This window comes from Haliotis cracherodii, unplaced genomic scaffold (genome assembly GCF_022045235.1).
Source record: "Haliotis cracherodii isolate W230 unplaced genomic scaffold, xgHalCrac1.p SCAF_18, whole genome shotgun sequence".
NCBI classification, from domain to species: Eukaryota; Metazoa; Mollusca; class Gastropoda; order Lepetellida; family Haliotidae; genus Haliotis; species Haliotis cracherodii.
This window is the reverse complement of record NW_027266273.1, coordinates 23,188,574-23,211,217: the sequence shown is the minus strand read 5'-3', so window position 1 is coordinate 23,211,217 and position 22,644 is coordinate 23,188,574. Positions and strand designations below refer to the sequence as shown.

The 22,644-nt window shown below is 41.5% G+C and overlaps 1 pseudogene; it reads right to left on the bottom strand.

The window, feature by feature from the left end:
* Nucleotides 1-2,069: 2,069 nt before the first annotated feature.
* Nucleotides 2,070-15,734, bottom strand: LOC139465560 (uncharacterized; annotated as a pseudogene).
* Nucleotides 15,735-22,644: the final 6,910 nt, after the last annotated feature.

The window sequence follows — 22,644 nt, the reverse complement described above, 5'->3', positions numbered from 1 at the left end:
CATCGATCCACGCAATTGGGAAGCCATGACATAGTCGCCTTTTTACGGCAAGAATGGGTTGCTATATTCTGCCCCGAAAGTTACCACGCCCGTTGGGTACGATGACACGCAATGAACGTCACCGAAACTGACGTCTCGATCCATTGCGACAAATGAAGCTGTGTATCTTTGTTTAATAAATAAATTTCCATGCGAGTGGGTGCGTGCGTGCGTGCGTGCGTGCGTGCGTGCGTGCGTGCTTACATGCGTATATGTGAGTATGCGTTGAGTGGTGACTGTCCACAACGCTAGATCCCGGACACCATTTTTATTTTGTTTCAGTCGAAGCAGGCTATTATCCGCCAGACCAAAACCCAGCTCCATTCCTGAGGTGCTCTCATGAGCAGGATTAATTTGAATTCTTACACTGAACCATGATGACTTGCGACTGTCTAGCCCTGCGAGGACACCGCCCGATCTATCTGACATTCGCGACACGCACAAACACAATTCCGTAAACAACTGTAGTCGCCATGACAACGATACGGCCTCATTGCACTTCCTCTACGGGGTGATAAGGTTCAACATATTGAAGTTAGTAGTTATTATCATGTTTTCACCAATAGAAACACCAATCCTGGCCTCGCGTGACCCGGGGCCACCCCAACCGATCCGTTCACCAGTGATGTCTCGTCGATACGTGACTTGAACGAGACTTGTAGAACATTATCCACCCCCCTTCATCATTATCTCTTCGACATGTTTTTAGCAGCTCTTGAGATTATGATACATCCGGGTTATCACACGAGGGCAGACGACACATCAAAGACTATGGCCGCGCAAACAAATGACAAGAAATGATTGACGTCTGCTTCAAAGTGACGTTGGACTAAGCGACTAGTACCTGCGACAAGCATTTGGTAGTGGCCTAGACATTTAACCACATATTCTCTCACAACACACACACATCATCGCGGAGTTGTGTATAGAGGAAGAAACAAACCAAATGACTGATCGTGTGCAGGCATGTGGTGACAAAAAAAAGATACATGACGGTTAATGTAGCACACCACAAGTTATCACATATCGGGCACAACATATACATGACTCGTTCTCGGGGTACAGAATGTGTCGCTGGAGCTATCTTATTGTCAAGTAAGCTTAACGACAGGTGCAAGCCTTGAATATCTGATATATAATTGAACAAGATTTCGGAGACATGCGAGGATAAATGACCCTTCTAATTGTACGCTGATGCCAAGAAAGACCACGTCGCCATGTCCATCTGCCTACAAAAGTCCAGTTTTCGCCCTTGCCGAACTACGTTGGAATCTCGTGGCTCGATCGTAGCGAACCAGTGTCTATTACGAGTTATGTCCCTTCTTTGTCCATCCTATTGACCAATCAGATTCCACCTCTCATATCACTAGCATTTGCTTCAAACAAAACGGCGGCTCCGAAACAAGACGATCTGATCGATAATTAATATCTTTGTTATAAAACGCGTCTTACCTCCCGAAGTGCATCAAATAATTTCAGCACATTGATGAAAAAAATGAATTTGGAAGATATTTGGTCGACCTGCAGTCGACCGAAATATGCACTTTGAAATCCATGTTGTTTACGAGAGTTTGATTGGACTATGCATATACTCATTAGTTCAGCCAAAATGTAACTCCAGAATTTCAGCCTAGTTCGGCAAGGATGGAAACTGGACTTTTACAGTCAGTTAACACCCTTGCCTGGGGAAGACGCGCAATGCCAGTCTGCTGTGCAGTCGATCTGTTGTGCCGCGATCAGCCAATCTGATTCCGCAGTGTTGTGCCAACGGTTGAGGATGCAAGTGGATGGAAGCGCTATCATAGGTATTGCTGAATTGATTTTTGGGAATTGAACACTTTCTATTTTGATCAATGTCAACCAACAAGGTCGGTGCAGTCAGTTTACATATTAAATTTCGTATAACGCAAACACAAGCGTACATAACAGCATCATTCTGTAGTTTAATCAGAGATCAGATCAGCAAAATACTAGAGAAATTCAACTTTCCCGTCAAATCCATGTGCCTTTCGGGTGGTGACACTGTATGGTCAATCCGACTGGGAGTCGCTGGTATTTTCCTCAACGCCCTTCAGCCATACGAGACGCGAGTGGCGCGGACGCCGCGTCTTCCTTCCTCCCTCGGGGTATGTGTTTTCGGAACTATTTTGCGAGGAGTTCCTCGGCCTACATGGCACCGGAAGTAGACGAATAGGAGAACTGGTCACTGTATCATCGTCTGCGGCGACGCCATGACCACGTCCGCCGTCGGTGTGTCGTGAGCCGTGTCGTGGGCTTCTTCTCGTGTACATTGTCCTGCTCGAGGAATGGCTTGGAAAGGTCTTCTCGATGGGGGACGCTGAGGAATTTTGGTCGCGACCTCCCACTCGGGAAGGGCAGCTTGTCGCGCCTCGGAGAGACACATTGGACAGATCAGACAGGTCGGCAGCAGAGTCCGATTGTTGCCTCTGTCTCCGTGACTTGACACGCGGTTCCGTTAAACTCCTTGCTTTGGTGATGGCACTTTTCTTAGACATCGTCCTTAATACTTTTCGTAACGCTTCCCTGCTCGCCTCTTTCTCAGCCACACCTACAACACATCATGTATTACATACGAATATTTGCATAGAGTTTTTCTTTAAAAACAAAGGACATGTGATGTTTTCGCCTATTCATCATCAGTAGGTCAGTAGGTAAACGACCGGCCATCACGCCCAAAGAACTGGGTTCGATTTCTCAACATGGGTACAAGAGGTGTCAAGTCAGAAGCCAACCCCCCCGGGCATCTCTCGGTTTCTACGACAAGCTAGGGGTACTGGGGACCTATTCTACTCTTCCCACGGACCTCGTGAATCTCTGTACATACCTATTGTATAAATCCTCGTTTATTGAGGAAATAAAACTTGATTATTACCTTCTGCAAAATCAAACTTACATTTGTTTAAATACTGACTGATCTTTGCATTAAAAGATCTTTTGAGAGCGGGTTCAATGTCAAGGTCATTCACAAGTTCATCGTATTCAAGGTCGTCCTGTTTTCTGCCACTGCAACAACAGAAGAAGTCGAGGCAGAGTTGATTGCTAATTGCGAAAGTGCCGGGAGGCGTGGTCGCATCAGTCTCGCCTCGTTTCAGCTGGGTGATGTAGACGTTGAGGAGACGAGACCTGGAAGTACAGGATGAGGTGCGGATTGAGGAACATTCATCTGACTGCAATCTCTTACAACATACGGGGCGGTCGGGTATCCTAGTGGTTAAAGCGCTCGCTCGTCGCGCCGTAGACCCGGGCTCTATTCCCGACAAGGGTACAATGTGTGAAGCCCATTTCTGGTCCCCCGCCGTGATATTGCTAGAATATTGCTAAAAGCTGCGTTAAACAATACTCACTCACTCACAACATACATTATATACTCACTGGCTAACTGACTGTGGTCATAGCATACTAATAACATGACCCAAAAAATGAGCAGGGCTAATACCCCCGACCTCGACTTCAGCATATTTCTAAGTTTAAAACAAGAAACAACAAAATAGTTCTCACAAAATCCACTTATCGAAATCAAACTCTACACTGCACCCTTCCCATTGGTAAAAAAATGGTACCATTAATTAGAAAAGAATCCACAAAGTAGTTATAGGTAGCACAATTGCTGAAGAAAAAAAATATATTCTAAGTTCAATACATGAAGAAAATAATATTTTTTTCAGAAAATACACACATCAAAATTAAACTTTTCACTTTTTACAGAAATAATCATCCTCTCTGAGGATGCTTATAACACGTAGAAGCTTTTAAGATATATATAGGGCATTATCATTTGCAGAAGCCCGAGTTAATAATGCCTCCTTCGTCGGGCCGTTAATGGAAGACCTCGGGCTTCTGCAAATGATAATGGCCTGAAAAAGAGCGTTACCCTTATATTATAGCTAAAATTGGATGGGATTTGTTTTCAAATAAAAAGAAACAATAACATCGGTTTTGAAACATTTACTGCAATAAACACGAATGTCACTGACCCTATTTTACAAATATGGAAACGTCATAGAACAAACCAGATGACGTCACTATAATACGTGACGTCACTTTCCCTACCATATGACGTCACTATTGAGCGTGACGTTCCCTATCCTATGACGTCACCTAACAACGGGCTTGATAATGGCCCGTCGTTAAGCAATATGAGGGCATCATCAAGTTACAGTGGCCCGCTGATTTCTGATAACATGCGGGCGGTTTAATGAAAATTCTATCCATTTTACCTATAACATAAGGATAAACAACGAGCACGAGTCGTTTATGTCTTATATGGCACATCAACATTATGTACAGCCTCTTTAAGGATGATGATAAAATGTACCCGTATATTTATAATGACGACACCCTGTATAGAATGCGACCTCGGCAATGTCAGTCAAGTCCATTTTTTTAAAAGGGGTATTACATTTCCCGCATATTCTCACAATCTTCACGTCGATTATCTGTCCCTTTTCTCCCAATATCGATCGTCACAACTCTCCAACTCTCCAACTCTCTCGTTCTTCATAGCGATTTATCGCGTAGCTATCTTATATAGATATGCCGCCTCCGTGGTCTTGTTGTAGAGCGTCTGCCCGGAGAGCGGAAGGTCCGGGGTTCGATCCACGGCCGCGTCATACCAAAAGACGTTAAAAGATGGTACTTGTTGTTACCCTGTCTGGCCCTCGGCATTAAGAGGCTAAAACAAGGACTGGTCGGCTCGGAGTCAGTAAACTGTGTCTGAGTGGGGTATTCATGTTAAACTGCGGCATGGTATCTCAGTGAGCTAGCACTATAAATCGGCATCAGTCCGGACTAGTACAAGCAGCCACACACACACGTGCATGCACGTCGCTAAATAAGTGCAATAATCTTGTACGCGACGTTAAACCCAATTTCACCTCACCTCACCTCTTATATAGATATATATGGTTATGGATCATGTGGTTTTACATATTGTGGTCTAGTGGTCTAGTAGATAGAGCGGCTGCCCGGAGAGAGGAAGATCGGTGGTTCGATTCCCGGTTGCGTCATACCAAAATACGTTAAACTATGGAAAAGATAGGGGTGAAAAGAAGACAACCTACAAAACTCACTGACTTCATCTACCGATGAGTAAAACGGGTCATGAGGTATGTGGGACGCTTTATATCTTAGGAGAGATTGTTGTCCTTCTCATAGACAGGGAGCATGCGCTGCTATAGTGAGGAAACACTTGAAACACATTATGCAATATTTATAGCGAAAAATAACTGAGCAAAAATTCAACAGCAGTATATATTGATTTTCATTGATAACTTTGTCCGCATTCTCATCTTCATCCTCGCACATGTCGACAACACAGCCGTCGCACACCTCCACGGTATCGACCGCTAACACGTTCCTAACATCACAATTGCATAACCCCTTGAATAATTGGGTTGACGCGGGCGTTACGGTAAGCTGGATACCCGTCTTTCGCTGTCTATGTGAGGGCAGTATCTCCACTGGCACGGCATGTCGCCATTTCCTACGCCACTAATCGCCTGACATTGCGATTGCATGGTTTGGAGGATAGTTGCACGACTTCCTTGCCAGTTGTGTTAATGTAAGCCATAAGGGGCATAGGGGAGACAACTCGCACATCATCGTCAACATAGTGTTCATTTTCTTGGTTTCGGCTTAACATATCATTTATATTCCTATTTCTCAAATGTTTATTTTGTATTATATACTACATGTGCCCACTAGAAAGTCTGTAGTTGTCCAGTTGGCTCACTGACCGTAACCTATACTAATCCTTTATGAGGTGAGGTGAAATTGGGTTTAACGTCGCGTTCAAGATTATTGCACTTATATAGCGACGTGCATGTACGTGTGTATGTTTGTGTGGCTGCTTGTACTAGTCCGGACTGATGCCGATTTATAGTGCTAGCTCACTGAGATACCATGCCGCAGTTTAACATGAATACCCCACTCAGACACAGTATACTGACTCCGATCCGACCAGTCCTTGTTTTAGCCCCTTAATGCCGAGCGCCAGACAGGGTAACATCAAGTACCATCTTTTAACGTCTTTTGGTATGACGCGGCCGTGGATCGAACCCCGGACCTTCTGCTCTACGGGCGGACGCTCTACCACTAGACCACGGAGGTGGTTAATCCTTTATGAGCAGGTATGTACCCTGGTGCATTAGAACACCAGCTTCTGCAGCGTAATGTCGCACACGACAGAGAAGGGAATTGTTTCTAGGAGTAAGCTAGTGATTAACTACCTTGCCTTACAGGGCACCAAATAGGCCACACGGCTGAGCCTTCCATTTAGGAAAAAAAATGATCTTGCAAACATTATCATCATTTCTCCTTTTTGATATTCCAACACATTTATTATTGGGATATCAATATTTGCCAAGAGAAAATAAATGATATACAATATGGCCTCTTTTATAGCCTAAGTGTGCTCAAAGCGCATAAAATCAAATTGTCACTTTCATCTTGACCCTTAATTGTTTTGCAACATTGACGTTTCATAGACCTACCTTCACTGGAATACTCCTCCTCATCATCACAAGCTCACCTCATTCTGGACCCACGGTCGCATCACCATCATCATTATCATCATCATAATCATCACAAGCTCACCTCATTCTGGACACACGAGCGCAGTGTACCAGGATCGCCAACAGTGCCACGGCTGCCCCCACCCCGCCTCCCAGGATAAGAAGCTGGTCGTAGCTTTGGTCCCAGGCCTCCTTACCCCGATGGACGCCAGTACCGACTCCAGGCGCTAAATCACAAGGAAAAACTTCGTGCATAACGAATTACACCTTGATAAATAATTCGTAAGGGACGCACTATTCGATATTCTTATCAATGGCCAGTTTTTTTTAACAAAATATATTGTTCAAGTAGAAATAATATCTTTAAAAAAATTGTTTCGCTTCGCATTTTGAAGATGTGATATAAACAAGTTCAAATCTCTGATCACTGCTCCTGTGTATGTAAATCGCCGTTAATGTGACTTCTTGGGCTCAGACCTGCTCTGTTGTCTGGTCATTAAACACTCTCCTACCCAGAGTTCCATGCGACCAGCATAGTCCCTCTGCCACAGGCCAGCGCCATGTGACGAATCGTCACATCTCACACAGTCCATTCAAAATATTGCATATGTTTTCCATCTGTTTAATTTTGACAAGTCTACTTATATAGATAAACATATGTCATAGAATGATTAACTTTCATTGAGAAAATATCCTAAATCGTGAAAACTATTTCCATTTGCGTAGTTATCCTATGTTTACATTGGGTGTACGGCTCCGCGTGCTGTCATCGAAGCCCTAACGGAGAGCCAGCGATACGGTCACTTTGATGCGTAAATATGTATTGTCCTGCAACTCACTGTCGCAGTTGTAGTAGCTTATCTATATAATTATGCAAAACAATATGTAAAGCACCCCAAAATATTTGCATTAAAGTACTGTCTGGAATGCTAGAAAACTGCTTTTCTGGCTTCATTTAATAGATACGAGTCATAGGACTATTAAAAGGGCATGTATCAAAATAACGAAAATTGCTCTAATCTAGCCTGTCCGAACTGACACTGTGATTACGCTTAAATGTACTTTTACAGGTAAACTGATGATCAACTTAGAAAATATTCGTGTGTTGTCATGCATGTATGAAATGGCCTATAACCTAAGGTATTTACCTATCACCTGTCCCGAGGTGATGACCTCACACAGTCCCGTGCATTCTCCCACGGGGGTGGTCTCAAAATATTGCTGTTATTGTACTTAATTGACATGTGCGTTGATGGGGTAGTAATTTAGGATATGTACTGCATTATATTTGCTTGGAAACATGATGGAATAGTTTAGAGCTATGAAATGGGATGAGTAGGTTGCGGTTTTGGAATCCAGAGGCATTTGTTGTTCTACAGATGATTTCTTGAGGTAGCATTTATCTCCGCTGATGACGTATATGAATCTGTACTTTTGAATGTTGTAATATGTCTTGCCACGAACCCTTTACACTTAGCCAAGATGGGCAGAGCAGGGTTAATCTCACAATGTCTGACTGGCGTATGTAGCGCAACGTAACCGTGTTGTGCCGCCAACACATATGTCCTGTTCTTATTCAGCCGAATTTTCTCCATGAGTTGAACTTTCGTGTTATATGGTCTGAAGTTGATGTCCTGTATGGTCGCCTTCAGACTACTGATGGTTTGAACGACAGAATCTGATTCCCGGACGCTATATTAACTGGCGTTATCCATGACAAATGACAATGACGTTGTTTAAAATGGGCAATAGCCGTAGTTCCAACCAATCTATGAACACATCACCTCCTATAATTTCCTTATGAAAATCACCAGTTTTCTTTTTCGCCTCGAAAACTAACACACATCCATCAATAAGCCCCATATCAGCGGATGCAGCGTGCAAAACAATGACACGATTACCTTTACCTGATATATGCCGATAGCCAGATGTAGTCAGTGGAATGATTCATCAAGGTAAATCTGGTTGCCCTCACTGTGATAGTTATGAATAGTTCGGAGATAATGTGACCTCATAGACAGGATGGAATATTTTCTCCTGAAAAGTGCTCGTTCATCGACACGCGCAGTGTATCGAAATACCATCTCTTGGAGAGCAATAGTTCGTGCAGTTAACATTAATTGTATCTATAATTCCTGTCCTATATCCTTCTACGTCCCAGTTTTGTTTTTGAGACCACTCCTATACCTGTTTTGTTATATTAATCATACCGTAGACTTGATGGTATGAATTGAAAACCCAATAGCTTGGGCAGTTCGGTAATTCACCTATCTAAATTAATAAATGGTTTCCCTCTATATCTCTAAAGTGCAAAGAACTTGTATACATTTCCCAGCACAGACTCCATATCGTGAATCATGGTTATGGCTATGCAAGTGTAACGTAACATGCTTCATGGGAGCAATGTTAACAAAGCAAACGCATCGTCATTTTGTCATTTTAGAAGATGCACATCTAGAATTTTCACAGATGTTTTATGAAGACTACATTATTATCATTATAACGGAGTCACGTGCGCATATTTCTATAGCCCGTTTCAAATTGCCACCAATGGACTTAAATAAATTAAATTATTTGTCTCCTGTAAACTTGTCGATAGGACTCCTTGTGGCTGAAATACTTCAAACCACAGGTAGGGCGATCGGAAATTACTCGATATTTTAATAACAACAGTCTGTGAAAAATTATATCCTTTTTCAACAGGCAAAAGGCAGTTTTCCAGTATTTCCGACAGTACTTTAGTCCGTTCTATTCTGATTTCTGAAAAAGCGCGTTTGTTTTCAAACAAGAGAAAAGTCCCGTCAAGTGATATGCAAATTAGCCTGTGACAGTGGTGTTTTGTTATGTCACCAACTGCGCCGGGGTGTGGCATTAAAGCCGGAGAGCGGAAGTTCGGTGATACTTATTACCTTTCTTATCTGAGTTTCCCGTCGGGCCGGAATGGGTCGGAGGGGCATCTACGGACAAAATCGTTATGACATTAAATACAGCCATTCAAAAATCATTTCCACAATTATTATTATTTTTTTCAAATTAATACCATGTAACAAATAAAAACACAAAACAAACAACTGGACTTGATCTGCCAACAAAGTTCGTGAAAGGAAAAACCAATGGTCTGGTCTAAGGGACACAACTCTACCGAACATATCGCCAGTGTCGGAGACAGTGGCCATGCTCTGTGATCTGTGCAGTGTCCGGTTCGATTCCCAACCTCTGTCATGTGTGATGTTTAGTCAACTTGCGGTTATTTTCTAAAACCAACAAGGCATTCACAACACGTTTTAATAGCTTTATAATGAAATTCCCCCACGGAACTATTTTTGTATTTATAACACCTGCCCTTAAAATTATGATGCATATGTTCTGGATCTCACTCCGCACATAAGAAAGTAAGTATCGGAAGTTAACTTTATGCAACTGTTTTCCTTGCCCATAGTACATCTAGGATACATAATACAATATCAAACATGCACCATCTGACAACCATGCGATCTTGGGATTCCTGACAACCATAATTACCAGACGTCTAGAAAATCCTAATTGTACCTTTGTGTAATTTACACATTCTAGGATGGTTAAGATGGGAACCTGCCTACGTAGCGTGCTACAGGAAGCAAAACCGACTTAAAACTCAAGTCATAAAGTTATTACAACCATTTGAAGCATACCTAAAACATATAACATTACTCGATCTGGTTTTCCACACTGCCCTTTTGCATTGCAAGGACTGAGGCAATTCTGGAGAGGAACACGGGTGGAGTCTTTCAACCAGTTGTCACATCCGCACATCTGAGAATACACCTGGAACGATATTTGTATTTAATTAGTGAGTGAGTTGGGTTTCACGCCGCTTTCAACAGAATTTCACGACCATTACGATGTGTAAGCTTGATGTAGAAGGAAAGCCTTTAGACGTTTGCCACTTTAGTGAAACCCACGAGAAAGTGTATGGTGCTGACAAATCAGGAAACATAATCAGGGCAAACAGGAAATTGAACCCACGATCGTTGGGTTTCTGACAAGCTCATAATATTTCTGATACTATCATGGTGTTTCTGAAACGCTCATAAGGTTTCTAACAATATCACAGTGTTTCTGACACGCAAATGAGAAGTAACAGCGAGTGGCGGCGCCTTAAACTACTGCCCATCTCTTATTTAATTCAAATTTTAAAAAACCCAATATTCACATTCCCACTGCTCGATGAACTTTCTTTTGAAAAAGAGAAAAGGGGATTAAAATAATAATAACAAACTATGATAATTAATAATCGTTGTTTTCACACTGTTTCAGAATGGCGAAACGAGAACATTATTAAAATGCAATGCACATTCAATAAGATCAAATTATAAATCTTCCTGTATAAACATATTTCTTTTACGTGTTTTCATTTTCAAACGTGTTTTTATCTGACGTGTTTGTGCCGCTGAATGACATACCTCGATCGCAGCGAACGTATAGCTATGCTGTCTGCAGTTGTTCACACACCAAACAGGGTCGCTTTCTCTTTTCTCGCTTTCTCTATTGGGACGTTGGATAACGGCCTTGAGGAGGCCGAACTTTGATAGACGAAAGCAACCGAGGTGTACTGGAAGAGTTGCAGATGATAATTGTATCACACACAGCCCAGAACCCTGTTGATCATACCTACCTGGACGTTTGTTTAAAAGTATTTTGTTAAAGTACGTTTGACATACGATTCGTTAATAAAGTTAGTATAACAAACTAAAATACACTCTTCCTACTCTCAGTAGGTAGTTTGTGAGTTGCCTTTAGCAATATTTCAGGAACGTCACGGTGCTGGGTGGGGGAGAGGAGGGAGGGAGGGGGGGGGGGGGGGGGGGGGGCTGTTGTGGTAAACCTTTTACACAGTAGAACCATGTGGGGAATCGAACAACGATCTTCGGCGTGAAGAGCGAACGCTTTAACCACAAGGCTACCCCCTTTCTCCTCGTACCTTTAATAAACGTTATCACAGGTTAATTACTGTTGCATACAAATCTTCGTAATTGTACTTTTACACCCAAATTGAAAAGAAATGGTATCCAGATATATGCAAGCATACCAGATAATACGTGCAACTTCCAAAGATATCTGGACAGATAAGGATGGATTAAAATACAACAAACCGCCAATTTTGTTGCCCTGGTAAGATTGGTTATTATCATTACACTCACACACGGTTGAAATTACTGCCATTCTAAAACACAACAAAGACATTGTGTAAAGATGTTAAAACCTACAACAACATAACCGCAACTTGGTACAATTCCCCGAATTTTTAATTATTTAATAGTACTCATCTTACCATGGTTTTTACTGATGCCATGATCTGTACATAGAACCACCATCCAGAAGAGCCACCATTTCTTCGAAATCATTCTTGCATTCGCCCATCTTGGATTGTCTGAACGACAGTTTTGTGACGTCATCAAATTCTGTAATAGCGTCATTATGACGTCATGATGTTTATGACGGATTCTCATAGACTGGGGCGCGTTGCAAGCCACGAATCGCTAAGAGAAAGTAAACAAGAAAACATTGATGCAGAGCATCAAAGTTTCCCACCATATGTAATGCCTCACAAACGCATAATTATGGATGCCTCACAAACGCATAATTATGATGTTACTGAAAGGCATGAAGGAGCATAATTATATTAACCACAAATAACACAACGCTGTTGTGGAAATAAATATTATTTATTTTGAGTATTGGGCAATACAGTTGATACATGTGCATAAGGTAGGTCTATTTAAAAATAGTTTCTTGTTTAACGCCGCACTCAACAGTATTCAAGCCATATAACGGCGTGAGTCTGGACCAGATAATCCAGTGATTGACACCATATTGACCATATAATAGATATATTATATGGTCTCTGTTGACACCAAGAGCATCGAACTACGCAATTGGAATACGATGTCATGCATCGACCAAATCGGCGAGCCTGACTACCCAGTCCTGTTCGTCGCCTCTTACGGCAAGCATTCATGGGGTTATTTAAAAAGTAGATCGAAGGATATGGAAGCAGTTTTTGGCACAAATGTAAACATTTTGAAATAGTATCCAAACTGCCAACAACATTGGCAGATGCACATACTCAAATAATAGATCACTTTCTTTTTACACTTGGCATTTGGTTTTAAAAATGTAAATGAAAATACTAAGGGCTCCAAATGGCAAAAAAGTCATACTAGATAAGGTCTTTTTGTCACAACCACAGATGCACATACTCAAAATATTATCACGTAGTTGGAGAATATTCAATACCGGGACTAATCAATAACGGAGATTCCTCGTCTCTTGTTTTACGTATTTTGGTCAGTTCTTTTTTGTATTTCTTTCTTTCAAAGAATAGTAATTTTGATCATGATGAGTTGAGTTACTTGGTCTTTTTCTATGTACTGTTTTTATCCAGTGTCAGTAACTGTTGTGGAATGTGTTTTACTTGTAACAATTACTGGTTTGAGTTCATATGATGATGATTGATTGGTTTGTCGTTTAACGCCGCACTCAGCAATATTCCAGCTATATGACGGCGTTCTGTAAATAATCGAGTCTGGACCAGACAATCCAGTGATTAATATCATGAGCATCGATCCACGCAATTGGGATCGATGCCATGCATCAACCATAGCCTGACCACCCGATCCCGTTAGTCGCCCCTTACGACAAGCATAGTCGCCTGATATACTGTTAAGATGTAACATAACAATTCATCAATACTACTAAACATAAGTAAACCTGCTTGTCCATTCGGATCAGTCGGACCCAAACCATTCCGCTGATGAGAGTCAAATAATGCATACGAATCAAAATCCGTAAAAATTGCAATAGAGACATCATCAAAAGTTACCAAAAGTGACTGGGATATCAATATTCCTTGTTGAAATGATTCTATGAAATTTGTTTGCCCTGCTTCAATATTTGGAGCACCTGTGACGGGGCCATAAAACTGATTATGACCTAAATACCCCTCATAGCCTTCGGTGTTAACTATGTGACTGTAGAGAGTTGTGCCTTCATCCAACCGATTATCGAGGTCAATGGAACACGGTACAGACGCAAATAGATTTGAGCCATGGGACACAAAATATATGAGTGACCCCTAGCTACGGCTGTACATTGAATTCCATTAAACGGTTGAAAAATACTACAGCCTTGATGCAAATTCGCCGACACACTTCTCCGATTTTGCTTTGACTTAGCTACCAAACATTTCACATGTGGCTATGTGCGGTGCAATTATTAGAAAAAAAACACGGGGGACTGGGTTAATTCAAAATACGGAATATAACTATTCCAAATATTTCCAGTGAACATGAGCATCCAAACAATCAAACGTGTGGTATGTAGAATGTCGAATTCAGACATATTACATTTAAATTGGGATGTCGTCGTTGTTCATGAATAAGCACATTCAGAACATATTTTATAGCATGCTGTTATTTACGATCTCCGGAGTACAGTTCTTCTTTTGTATGCACCGTGAAAATCAGAAAATTAGTCCTTGAGGAAAAAAGGACATCGGATTACACATGAATGGTTTAATAATGTCAGCTAATGACCAGAAACGGTCAGATGCATCAATTAACTACATAAAGACGATTTTGAAGTATCTCTTATTGTTGGAAAAGAATAACATCAACATTCCACGCACATGATTTGTATGTTTTGTTTCCGTAAATGCGTGGCTTGAAATTTCAAATAAACCAACATGTCGACATACATGCTACAAATTTAACGTTTCCCGTATACTTCCCCGCCTTCAGGGCGGGGAAGAATTAATCGCTCATCCCGGGGTCTGCAACAGTTGGAAGCGCTTGCGCACTCTTCCAAAATGGCGGCGCAACTACCGCTTGATTGCCTTGACGTTATGAAGATCATAACAGAAGAGGCTCGGTGACGAGCTAATGAAATGTATGACTACTTTGACAATGTGGAGCAGACTGAGGGAGATGGTGTGTTAGCTACCTTTGCTCATTTTCTCGTTGATCCAATCAATAATTCCTTGTTCCGCTGTCAAAGTAAGCAGCCATTTTGGTTTGAGAACGAAGCGACCTCAGTCAGCGATTGTTTCGCTTGCAAGCGGCTGAAAGTTAGCGCACTGTTGTGAGGCGAATCGCTGTACATCGCTTACAAGCGATTGGCGCTTTGCAACGCACCCCGGGTTCCTGTCTACCTAAACTAAATCGCGCTAAGCTTGAGTCGCGTACCAACAGTGGAACCAGTTTAAGGTACGAACAGACTACCAGGCGGTCTATTCACGAAGCTAAGATTGTCGTAAAGGTGCCGTAGTGAAAGCGAGATCTTAGCTCAGTCTATTCTCGAAGTTATCTTAGCATGCGAATACGAATTTAAAATGCGAACACTTTCCCGAAATTAACGAACAAGTTATTTTTAGATCTAGATCTTTGTTCCTTTCATGCTGTATGATAATAAACGTCACAAGGCATGCACGTAACAAGAAACGGCTCGTGAATCCAGTATGTAATAACGCTAAATCAATGTTCGCCGAAAGACAAAAACACTACATGAGTTATCGGTCTTTGATATGACGTCATCGGATCCAACAATCGCGAACGTTTCGATCTGTTCGTTCAAATTCCAAGATTCATTCGTGTTTTGTGCGGACTGAAACGATGCTACTGTAGTGAGTGTATGTTTCAGTATACCAAAGACCCTGCAATGTGAATGTATTACCACGCAAAGACTCAGAACTATGAATCAAGTGTTTTTTTTGTAAGAACATGTTTCGAAATACCACGAATCCTCGATGTATCACATTCTTCTGAAACAACAAGAGGACTGATGCCTACACAGTTCAATTATCAGTTTTGGAAAAAGGTAGTTCATTGTAAGGCTAAGTAAATTAGATAAAGATGTCCAGTATTGTCCCCTGAACACAATAAAGTAGACAATTTGCTCTTGGTCTCATCCGAGTGGTCCTCGTCATAGAGTGCTGTGGTACAATCGGGATGATGGTCTTTCTGATTCTGTCGAAATGATTTTAGTAACCAGTAGCAGAAGTGAGAACGCATTTTGGTCTCTGAAGTAGGGAGATCCATGTTTGCAGTGCCTATTTGTGCATTTGCCTAAGGCTACTCACATTTTCATCACTTCACTGCCCACATCGACAGCCCGATCGGTCGACATACTCTCAGAGTGATGTCCCTTGATTATGCTGAATCATAATGCTGACAATCCTTTTTTGCAAGGCAAGATCTAATAGACACTGCTCGCGTGTTACGAATTGGCACAATGTACAGTTGGCACGGATTCTATTGAAAATTAAACTCTTAAAAAAAGTGAATTCATGAATAGTTCAAATTTTTAATTTTACATTTATTTCATTATGCAGTTTTACATCAATTACGTTTACATATTTTATTGTCGAAAAGTGAAAGGAGAGATTTTTTATTTTTCGTGTAAACAGTCGTTACTGACACCTAGTTAGAGTTACGATCGCTTTTGTGGGTCGGACCTGTCTCAGAGCCATGTTTAATAATAATAATAATAATAATAATAATAATAATAATAATAATAATAATGATGATGATGATGATGATCATGAACATAGGCCTTTCAGTCCATAATTCTTAGTACAAGCAGTTTATGTGATAAATACTAAAACGTTATCCTAATTTTCATTATTAATGTAAGAGGCGACTAACGGGATCAGGTGGTCAGGCTCCCTGACTTGGTTGATGCATGTCATCGATCCCAACTGCGTGTATCGATGCCCATGGTGTCAATCACTGGATTGTCTGGCCTAGACTCGGTTATTTACAGACCGCCGTCATATAGCTGGACTATTGCTGAATGCGGCGTTAAACAACAAATAAACAAACAAAGCAAATAAACAAAATACAACATACTGCTGACCTTTCGGCAGAAACCTGTCCCAAGTGATTACATTACATTACACAGGTGAGATGGCGGCCAACAGATGGCAGTATGTGTCTATTGAATCTGAAAAAAACCGAGTGATTGCCGCTTGCTGTTACAAAACACAGACCCAACACGACCCAACCATCGTACTTACCGATGTGACACTAAAAGCATTTCGAATTGCACTTGCAAGATTCATATGTGGTTCACACAAACTCTTTATCGAGACGGGAATATAAGTGGGGATCGTGAGAGAACACCGAATTTGTCAGTTTTGTGATTTAAACACTGTAGAAAGTGAATACCATTTCTTACTACTCTGGTGTAGGAGGCCCAACTAAATCTTATGCCAAAATCACTGAAGATTGATTGGAGCCCAGGCTGAGATCCCGCCCAGTAGACTGAGATGACTCCTCCCTCGTGAGGTGGTGAGGCGGTGACGTGGTGAGGCACGATTATCTTTTTTTTTCATTATCAATTATGGGTGGACAGGGAACATCCTTTGAAACTCTACTGTTAATGTATAACCGCAAATTATGTACCTTATCCGTCTCTGTCTGCTGTCACAGTTTGAAATTATGTATTAGTTTGCAATTAATCAATAATTTGCCTTATTGAAAAGAAAGCTAGTCAAGCTACTGGCTCTTGATTTCACAATTTCTGTGAGTGAGCTCAACCTTTCTCCAGTCCATTAACTCCATACTCGGGAACAGTGTTAATACAAGATGAAGCGTGCATAAAGGGAATTTTGTACTACTTGTCAACACCACACTGCATAACCTTTTAATGTGATTTAACTGCACCGCATTAGAGTGGAGTTGGATTGTATGTTAGCTGTAATGTCGGAATGTGTGGAGATGAGGTAAGTTGCTTGGAGCGAACGCATTGTTGTAGGTGATGAGTGAATGAGTTTGAAAGGAGACTTTGACGTGAATATCAGTGCAGTCTAACATAGATGGTATGGGTTTGGGGTGTTTTCAAGGACATTCAAGGCCTCAGTAAAAACTTTCAAAAAGTTAATGGTAGGCACGTGGAGGACATTTTGAAAGTCGAAACTTCAGTGACAAAATGATGTCAGATGCATTTTCCTATTTTGACTTGTACTATATGTTCTCATGTGTTTTCATGTGCCTTGCGTGTGTTTGTGACGGGTGCCATTGGTAGGGCTGGTTAAGCTCGCTGTTTTGCTAACACCTGGTATCAGTGATAGTGATTCATTAACACGTGCTCACGTGCAAACACTATACACATTTTACAACGCTCAGGGAAGTGAATGGGATTTAGATGTGTGATATTTCACCAATAAAGAGTAAATAGCAAAAGGTATCAGTCGACAACCTGGCTTTTGTGGGTGCAGAGCTTCAAGAGAGAGTACTTATCAGTTCTAGAGATATGGTCCGGACAAAAACACCACAATGAACAGTGAGAGTGATTTGGGTTTAACGCCGCTTTTAACAGTATTCCAGTTATATCACGGCGTGTCAGCTTAATGTGGGAGGAAAGCCCGAAGTGATGCAGTTCCTAGACGTTCGGTGAAACCCACCAGCACGGGTATGGTGCTGACAAACCTAGAAACATTATCGGGGCAAACCGGGATTCGAACCCACAATCATAGGTTTCTGGTATGCCAAAGGTACACAACTCTGCACAGCGAATCGCGGCGCCTTAGACGACTGGGCCACCTGTGACCCCTCACCAATAAAGAGAATAATCTGGAAGATAATGGGACCCCCATGTTCACTTTACTCCGTAAGATGTGAGCCATAATCCCAGGAAGCAATCGCCCCAAAGAGACGATTGTTGGTGCAGCGTTAAACAAAAATAACTCCAAAAACAAATGGATATGTTTAATTTTATAACATCCTAAACAATACAAATATAAATTACTTGTTATGTTTTTTGCCGTGTAACGAATATACTACACACAAGACTAGGAGACATGTGATATGGAATAATGTCAACTCTCCCATCAGTGTAATTGTTGATTATTTTTTTTGCCATAACCTGACATGAAGTTGACACACACATGGACATGTTTGGCCCATGATTATAGGATTCTGGGACATCTATTGGCCCAAAACAGAGAAAAATAATTCTAAAATCTCCTTCTAGGCGAAATCTACCATTTGTGTACAAAATAACAAAGCAGATTGGAGTCATCAACACACCCAAGGGGTGCATCTATATCACAATTCCAGGATATTTCTAGAAAGAAAACTCTGTTTTTCAATAATGTGTACTATACGTGAATAGTTTCATATTGCTGATTTAGCGTTAAGATACTTACTCTCGCTAACTGCTAATCGACATTCGTGTAATGGTATTAGTGAGTGAGTGAGTATGGGTTTACGCCTCTTTTAGCAATATTCCAGCAATATCACGGCGGGGGACACCAGAAATGGGCTTCACACATTGTACCCATGTCGGGAATCGAACCCGGGTCTTCGGCATGACGAGCTAACGCTTTAACCACTAGGCTACCCGACCGCCCCTGTAATGGTATTAATATCCAATCAAGTGTATATGTTCTTAGTGTGTGTGATGTGGATTCATCAAGGTTCATTTGTAGCTTCAAAATCGTAATCAGTTATATCACTGAACATTGGTCAATACGTTTATTCAGTAAACAAGGATCTCAGCAGACAGGGGCTTCGTGGAACTTCCTTCATGGAACACACGCTGCGCTGATTGGGGATTTTCTAATCTATGTTGGAACTAGCACTTGCTTGGCAGATAGATTTCGTTAATACTTGTAATCGTGTTGTATCTTCCCTATGCTTAATCAGAAGTGGCCTGAATCCCATTGACTCCTAAATGTACTACTGGGCTTAACATTGTAAGCATGTAGACCCTCTTTTTCTGTATTCACTCAGCTAATGTTCCGTGAGGGGGGCACGGGTGGCCCAGTCGTCTAAGGCGCAGCGATTCGCTGTGCAGAGTTGCGTCCCTTGGGCACGCCAGAAACCTATGATTGTGGGTTCGAATCCCGGTTCACCCCGATCATGTTTCTAGGTTTGTCAGCACCATACCCGTGCTGGTGGGTTTCATCGAAGTGGTAAACGTCTGAGACCTGCATCACTTCGCGCTTTCCTCCCACATCAAGCTGACACGCCGTGATATAACTGGAACATTGTTAAAAGCGGCGTTAACCCAACTCACTCACTAATGTTCCGTAATGTTTACACGTCTCATAAGAATGAGTCACTTAACCTAGTCAAAGCTGACATGTTTTTTTAATTATTGGTTTACGAAGTTACGCACTGTCCAATTGTTTTTTATGCACAAAAACGCGATTTGTCCATTTGAACGATTTTGGGGGTCAAAAGTTTGTTTGTGACTTTTCTACTCCGTGCTCTCAAACATTTTTGTAAATATAACTGATGATATTATGTTTAAATCAGGATAAATTAATATAGTCCCAGTTATATGAATCAGTCTACATGAACACAACATGCTAACGCTAAAGCTTCAACCACTGATTAACGTATGCACTAGTGCACATGCTACACGCATCACTTCCTGAAAACAGAGGCAAATTTGTCCAAAACGCGTACAGTGCAATATGACCCTAAGCGCCGAGTCTGTGAAAATGTTGCGTTCCTGACCCGTTTCTTCGACAAATGGGGGCTCGGGTGGCCCAGTCGTCTAAGGCGCAGCGATTCGCTGTGCAGAGTTGCGTCCCTTGGGGACGCCAGAAACCTATGATTGTGGGTTCGAATCCCGGTTCGCCCCGATTATGTTTCTAGGTTTGTCAGCACCATACCCGTGCTTGTGGGTTTCACCGAAGTGGTAAACGTCTGAGACCTGCATCACTTCGGGCTTTCCTCACACATTAAGCTGACACGCCGCGATATAACTGGAATACTGACACTGTTAAAAGCGGCGTTAAAACCCTACTCACTCAAAACCGTGTATGTATAGTTATTCTTAGTGAGCTCGACTGTGTGTTGAATAACCGTGTATGTATAGTTATTCTTAGTGTGCTCGACTGTGTGTTGAATAAGTGTATGTATAGTTATTCTTAGTGAGCTCGACTGTGTGTTGAATAAGTGTATGTATAGTTATTCTTAGTGAGCTCAACTGTGTGTTGAATAACCGTGTATGTATTGTTATTCTTAGTGAGCTCGACTGTGTGTTGAATAAGTGTATGTATAGTTATTCTTAGTGAGCTCGACTGTGTGTTGAATAAGTGTATGTATAGTTATTCTTAGTGAGCTCAACTGTGTGTTGAATAACCGTGTATGTATAGTTATTCTTAGTGAGCTCAACTGTGTGTTGAATAAGTGTATGTATAGTTATTCTTAGTGAGCTCGACTGTGTGTGGAATAACCGTGTATGTATAGTTATTCTTACTGAGCTCGACTGTGTGTGGAATAACCGTGTATGTATAGTTATTCTTAGTGAGCTCGACTGTGTGTTGAATAACCGTGTATGTATAATTATTCTTAGTGAGCTCGACTGTGTGTTGAATAAGTGTATGTTTAGTTATTCTTAGTGAGCTCGACTGTGTGTGGAATAACCGTGTATGTATAGTTATTCTTAGTGAGCTCGACTGTGTGTTGAATAACCGTGTATGTATAGTTATTCTTAGTGTGCTCGACTGTGTCTTGAATAACCGTGTATGTATAGTTATTCTGAGTGTGCTCGACTGTGTGTTGAATAAGTGTATGTATAGTTATTCTTAGTGAGCTCAACTGTGTGTTGAATAACCGTGTATGTATAGTTATTCTGAGTGTGCTCGACTGTGTGTTGAATAACCGTGTATGTATAGTTATTCTTTGTGTGCTCGACTGTGTGTTGAATAACCGTGTATGTATAGTTATTCTGAGTGTGCTCGACTGTGTGTTGAATAACCGTGTATGTATAGTTATTCTTAGTGTGCTCGACTGTGTGTTGAATAAGTGTATGTATAGTTATTCTTAGTGAGCTCAACTGTGTGTTGAATAACCGTGTATGTATAGTTATTCTTTGTGTGCTCGACTGTGTGTTGAATAACCGTGTATGTATAGTTATTCTTTGTGTGCTCGACTGTGTGTTGAATAACCGTGTATGTATAGTTATTCTGAGTGTGCTCGACTGTGTGTTGAATAACCGTGTATGTATAGTTATTCTTAGTGTGCTCGACTGTGTGTTGAATAAGTGTATGTATAGTTATTCTTAGTGAGCTCGACTGTGTGTTGAATAACCGTGTATGTATAGTTATTCTGAGTGTGCTCGACTGTGTGTTGAATAACCCTGTATGTATAGTTATTCTGAGTGTGCTCAACTGTGTGTTGAATAAGTGTATGTATAGTTATTCTGAGTGTGCTCAACTGTGTGTTGAATAAGTGTATGTATAGTTATTCTGAGTGTGCTCAACTGTGTGTTGAATAAGTGTATGTATAGTTATTCTTAGTGTGCTCGACTGTGTGTTGAATAACTGTGTATGTATAATTATTCTGCATGTGTCCTCACGCCCATGTATGTGGAATAACCGTGTATGTATAGTTATTGTGAGTGTGTACTCACGCCCATGTATGTGGAATAACTGATGTGAGTGTAACCACGTGTAGTCCACGTAAGTATTACCATGTATATGCGTATTCCTGATTACTGAAAGAATGGTAAAGGGTAAGGAAGTGTACACGTTGGATGGTGTAGTGTCCGTGGACTAGAGGGGGCATGTGCAGCGTCCGAGACAGCTGGACTGTGGTTGAGGGGGGACCAAGGAAGTCGTGACGACCGGGAACCGTCACCAGCTGAGAGAAATAGAGCCAAGACTTGACTTGTGAGTTGGATTTCTTTGTTTGTTTGATTGTTGTTTAACGCGGGGCTCAGAGATATATTCCAGCTTTTTGACGGCGGTCTGTAAATAATCGTGTCTGGACCAGACAATGCAGTGATTGACATTATGAGCATCGACCCACGTGATATTGGGATACGATGACATGCATCAACCAAGTCAGCGAGACCTGACCTCCCGATACCGTAAGTCGCCTCTTACAGCAAGCAGTCACCATTGACATCAAGCATGGTTGCTGAAGACCTATTCTAACCCAGATCTTCACGTGTTGTGTGAGTTGGAGATACGTCTGAACAGTAATATCATTACTGTGGAGACTTTATCCATTTCGATGGAAAACATCATTCTTGACATATGCGTCTCGAAATTTGCAGTTGTTGCGAATGGGGATAT